Raw genomic sequence first — 6,000 nt, 5'->3', positions numbered from 1 at the left:
GTCTAGTCTGCGCAGGAATCGTAAGGAGGAAGTTGTTCTTGCCCGGACCCGCATAGGACATAGTCATTTGACACATTTGTTTTTGCTGAGGGCTGATGACCCTCCTATGTGTGAGTCCTGTGGCACAAGTTTAACAATCAGACACATTTTAGTTGACTGTACCAGTTTTAGAAATGCTCGTTTTACCGCTTTTAACCATCTGACTGAGCTGTATACACTCAGTCAGATTTTATTCGACAATGACCATGTGTCTGCTATTTTTAATTTCCTAAAATCAGTAAACCTTTTTCCTCATATTTAAAAAAATCTTATTATTTTAAGATTTACTATTGTTACTTTTTACTGATATTTGTCTTTTGCAGTTTATACGTATTTTTATAACCTGACGTAGTGACCTAATTCAGTAGGTCACTGGAAGTTTTTACTTTTTATGACAAGGTTTTGGCGCATTATAGTCATAGTTGCTGATGCGCCAATAAAAGCCAATCAGACAAACAAACTAATGTTGTTAGTGGAGTCCCTCAGGGTTCGGTGTTGGGTCCATTGTTGTTTTCTGTATTTTTTAAATGATATTGATGATGGTATATCAGGCTTAATGTCCAAGTTTGCAGATGATACGAACGTTGGCAGGGTTGTTAAGGACACTAATGACAGTACATTGCTGCAACTGGATCTAGAAAAGTTGAGCAGATGGGCTGAGAGGTGGCAAATGAAGTTTAACATTGACAAATGTGACGTACTACATATGGGAAGCAGTAACCCCAGAGTAACGTATCAATTCTGTGGTAATATACTGACAGTGGTACAGAATGAAAAGGACCTGGGGGTAATTGTACAGGCAGATATGAAGTTTTCTGAGCAGTGCAGATGGTCTGCAAGAGTAGCTCATGGTGTCTTGTCAATGATATACAGGAATTTTTCTAGCAGGGATAAGGAGGTGATTATCCACTTGTATAAGGCAATGGTCAGGCCACACCTTGAGTACTGTATACAGGTCTGGAGGTCTCATTTTAAGAAGGACGTAGAGCTGTTGGAACGAGTACAGAGAAGTGTAACAAGATTAGTGAACAGAACAAAGGGTTGCTCTTACGAAGAAAGGCTTAAGTTTTGTATATTACAGTGTCTGGAAACTAGGCACCTGTGAGATGATCTGATTGAAGTGTATAAAGCCTTGAATGGTTTGAGCATGCTCAGTGCTAATGGAATTCTTCCTCTTGCTCAGAATAATCACCTGAGAGGGCATAAATTCAAATTGAGAAAAGACTGTTGTAGGATAGATGTGGGGAAGTTTGTCTTTAGCCAGCGGGTTGTTGATGGCTGGAACAAACTTCCATCTGTCGTTGTAGAAGTTGGTGGCTTAAATAGATTCAAGGCAGAACTTGACAAACATTTGGAGTGAGGGGATGGGTGAAATGAGGAAATTTTTTTTTGGCTGATGCTACATAAGCTTGCTTATGTAGCATCAGCCTGACTACATTAAAGGAGCAGAAGGTTTCCCCATAGTTTCTCATGAGCAATTACACAAATATTATAAAACAAAAATCATTTATCATACAAAACTACTTACAAGTACAGTATATGCATAATTGATATTCATTTACATCTAATCTTTAATTTTCTCATTTAATCTTTTAATACATGCTATCATTTCCATAAAATTTCTCTCAATTAACAATAACAACTCTGTCTACAGCTGCAAACACTAAACTAATTTAATCTTAATCACTTCCTCATATTTCCCTTAATCAGCAATATCAATTCTCTTCACAACAGCAATCCATAAGCTGACTTAATCAATTTTCGTTACAACTTCAACCAATAAGCCAACTCAATACTAAACATTTCTGTGAATTCTTGTAATTTCTTAAACTTCATCCTTTAAAATAATTACAGTTTTATCTAAGCACCCTTTTCAATACAACAGAGTTCAGAGGAATTGCCTTCCTTCTCTTTCACGGTTGGATTCCTTTGTGTGGATTCCTTCCATGAAGCACAGTGAAGTCTTTCTTCTAGTACTGTCTTATTTTGGTAACAGTTCTTTTTTAATACTGAAGGAAATTACCACAGCAGTAGTAGAAGCCAGGGCACTATCTGACTGGCTTGTTACTCAGCTTCCAGATTAACTTCTAGCACAGGAACATGCCCGTCAGAACTCTTCACTATATAGCGGGACACTCCCGGAACTGGAACCCAAACTGAACCCAGAACTACAACTGCAAGTCTACAACCCCTCCGAACAACAACCACAATCCACCCTTTTGGCGTGAGAACCTTACTTATTTACTTTTTATTTACATATCTCTGCCTATCTAATTTAAACCTGACCCAATCACAGTGTTATTCTTTAAACTCTCTCTTCTTCCTTTGGTTGGAAAATCATCTTGTTTTTTTTCCACACAACAAAACTCTTTCATCTTTTACCTCTAGATAATAAATAATAAATAAATTTTCTGTTTATACTCTGGGAAGAGCAAACGGTCAGAGTAGTTCACAAGATAGACAGAATATACAAGAAACAGTACCGTATTCAGCAGTCTCGGGCTCAAACCCCGGTCACTCAAAGCATGTACTTATGCGCCCGCATGCTGACAATACATTTGAACTGCTCCATGCCAACGCCCTTTCCCAAAATTGACTGAGTGTCGCATCCTCAAGTAGCAGTGTAGTAGAGGGAATAAACTATTGTTCAGAAGCTTTTAATTTTAATCCTTCTGCACCTGCCATCCCATTGTTTACCATATTCCTAAAGTGTCCTAACAGGCCTTCTCTCACTAATGGAAATATTTCCGTACTAAGAGGAATATATTTGTAAGATTTTGTCTTAAGTTTCATGACGTTTTCAGGTTTCCGTTGTATTTGTATTGTGTATAACAATTCCTCTGTTACACACCCTGTTGTTGTTGTTGTGGGGGTTTTATGGCGCATAAGCTGCTTTGGCTATAATGCGCCTATACACACCCTGTGTTAACAGAGTGTGTAACACTGTTAATGTTAACACTCTGTTAATATTAATGATTTATTGTCAATTTTATAACCTTTATGTGAATAAACAATAAACAATTATTTTTTTAAATTAAAACTGAAACCAACTGGTATTTTTGTATCAATACCAGTATTTCAAATCCTGAAAAAAAAATTACCAGTATTCTTCGGTATCCTGAAATCTCAGCCCTAGTACCACTGTATAGGATTTAAAAACTGTCTGAGACTACTGTAATCTCCTTTATGAAAACAAAAACCCTTACCCTTTATGGTAGTTTTATCTTTAATTAAATCCCACTTCAATACACTCAAGATATTACCTGACCATTGTGATCACTGCCACTTAGTGGTTCTTTTTTCTGCAGATTTTTAATGCATGAAAAAAATCACTGCTAATAATCAGATTAGGCCTGACATAGCCAAGTGGTCAGGAGTGCGAGTGCTGTAGCACACACTCTTTGAGTGGTCCAGTGTTCGAGCCCATGACTGCTAAATACGATTAACAATTTGTATTGCTTGATTTGTTGTAAACTCTACTGACCTGGTGGCTGTGCCGGAATATAAACAAGAACATTAAGAGTACTGTGCTCTCTCTCTCTCTCTCTCTCTTTTGTTGCCTCTCTAACATGAGAAGCTGATAAAAAGAAGAGTCATCCAATAAATCCACAAAAAAGTCCTGCGAGTGACCATTCCACAAGTTCCAGTCAATAACTGGAAAATTAAAAATACATCCATCATAAGAACGTCTGATTTACTAGTCCACTCTGTTTCTCACTACAGTTGTTTGTTGTACTCATCACAGTCAATCATAGTGCATGATGGAGGAGATGGGTTTGCCAAAACTTGACAGTGTAATTTTGTGAGAACACCTGGTAATGTAACATGACTACTTTGAGGTGTGTGTGTGTGCACGTGCGCGCGCACCTACAGTACATACTACTGGTGTTTCTTTTCCTACTTCCCAAATAAATAAAAACATACCTGTTGTGTGTCTATTTTTAAATATATTTATATACATAACAAATGTGCGCATTCATAATTTTGAATTCGTAAACTTGATAATGGAAGGGACGTATCAATTGATGTTTATATTTTATTTTTATAACATTTTTTGTTAATTTTGAACTTCTGAATTTAAGAATTAAAGAAAATTTGATTCATGGAAAATTACATGTGAAAAATAAATATTTTTTTAGTTTTTCACTAAAAAAAATAAAAATTTAATGTAATAAGTAATCCAGTTCTTTTTGTAAAAGGCCACAATTTTGTATGTTCCAAGTGGAATTCCTTTTTTGTTTCTTTTCTTTTTTTCACAAATTAAAACACAACAAACCTCAAGAATCTGTCATATATATAGGGCACCACACTTTTTTTACAATAGGTAATGTGGTCAGTGTAAGCAGAAAATCAGATGTCCCAAGACATCTGATATTCTCAGACCCAAATCGAACATTCCCATTCATGAGAATGGTTCTCATAAAACCAAATTTATATTTTGGAAATCTGTTTATTCCAATAATTATATTTCTGTTATTGTGTATTTTTCAATTCATGTATAAAAAAATCAAATGTAATTAATAATTATTTTTGTATGGTAATACTTGTTCATTGCACTGAGGGGGAAAAAATTAGAGGACTAAGACAGAAATTATTATTGTTTATTTTATTTTATTATTTTTTTTTTTTGTAAGTGCATTAATTGTAAGTGTTTTATATTGATCAGATGTGTTGCCTGCTGTTGCCAGCCCTAACGTTAAGGATCCTGTGCTAGGGGAATATCAAATGCTAAGACAGGGAAAAACTTAACTTAAACACAGGCTTTGAATTTTCAAACTCCAGAACCAAAAACAGATGCTAGTAAAACAAATAATTCAAAATTATATAATATTTGGCAGACTGTTTATTTAGCATCCCATATAGCTTAGCATATCCTTGACTACTAGCCATACCCCTGCCTTAGTATGTCTGAAGAATAGAATAAAATCCAGAATATGTTCTAGTTTCACTAAAATCAACTTCAGATTGACTTGGATTTGTTTAAAAAAAAAAAAAAAGAAAGAAAGAAAAGGTAGTGTAAAAAGCAGGTAATTGATTTTATTTAAAATTGTCCTGAAAATTCTTTTAAATAAAATTAAAGTGTAAATTTTTTTTGAAGTGTAGCAAACTTTTCACATTTTTGGATTTTTTTTTTTTTTTTTTTTTTGTCCTCATAAAATCTTGTTAATAGTATGCCCTTAGTTGATAAATTTAATCTATTTAAAATATTTATGGTAATATAGTATTTATATTAAATTCATATCTTCCTTATTTTTTATTTATTATTTTGTACAATATTGTTAGTTTTAAGCGTACATGCTTATTCGTATTTTTCTTATCTTTATATAGCTTTGCTGTTATCCTTTTGTTTTTGATTGTTCTATAAGTGCCAAGTAGACATTTTGTGAGGTGTACATAAATCCACTCCGGCTAGTGTCATCCTAGGCATGTAAGTTTTAATGTACATATTATATATTAAATTCCCTTGTAGTAAAAGTATTTATTTATATATTTATTAAATTTGATTTGCCCTCATCAATTGTATTAATAACTATCAGCAATATGAGCCAACTACTGGATTCAAGGTTGTATTAAAATTTCCAGTATTCTTTGCATGGTAGCAGATTTGTCCCTTTGAACCCTGTTATTAAAACTATTAATAGTAACAAATGATGCAAAGAAGCAAAGTTTATACAGCATAGCATTAGCCAAAAAACAAATAAATAATTTAAAAAATGATAAAACCTACTCTGCGCAACTCCTCTAACAATTTCTCTAGTTTTTCCTTAAATTTATTCATACTACTCACTTCTTTAACACCCAATGGAAGCTTGCTCTAACAGTCATCTACTCTCTGGCTGAAAGCAAATTTTCATATGCCTCTCCTGTAACAATCCCCTTTTTCTTATTTTTTTAAAAATTTGTCTCTTTAGTTGTGTTGTGTGAGAAAATGTAATATTTTTTGTAATACTCCACCCATTT

General features: G+C 34.0%; 1 protein-coding gene across 3 annotated transcripts in view; it reads left to right on the top strand.

Moving 5' to 3' along the window:
- The first annotated feature begins 5,364 nt into the window (after window positions 1-5,364).
- Window positions 5,365-6,000, top strand: part of LOC150084657 (serine/threonine-protein kinase VRK1-like) — a 266,463-nt gene continuing 265,827 nt past the window's right edge. For 2 of the 3 annotated variants that reach the window (XM_090375391.1, XM_090375389.1), the window contains exon 1: window positions 5,365-5,467. The gene's annotated coding sequence lies outside the window, so the exon portion shown is untranslated. The remainder of the gene's footprint in view (window positions 5,468-6,000) is intronic. The other variant, XM_090375390.1, reaches the window with a different exon arrangement.

Source organism: Mastigoproctus giganteus, chromosome 6 (genome assembly GCF_048544385.1).
Source record: "Mastigoproctus giganteus isolate SK-2022 chromosome 6, ASM4854438v1, whole genome shotgun sequence".
Classification (NCBI taxonomy): domain Eukaryota; kingdom Metazoa; phylum Arthropoda; class Arachnida; order Uropygi; family Thelyphonidae; genus Mastigoproctus; species Mastigoproctus giganteus.
This window is presented reverse-complemented; position numbering and strand designations above follow the sequence as displayed.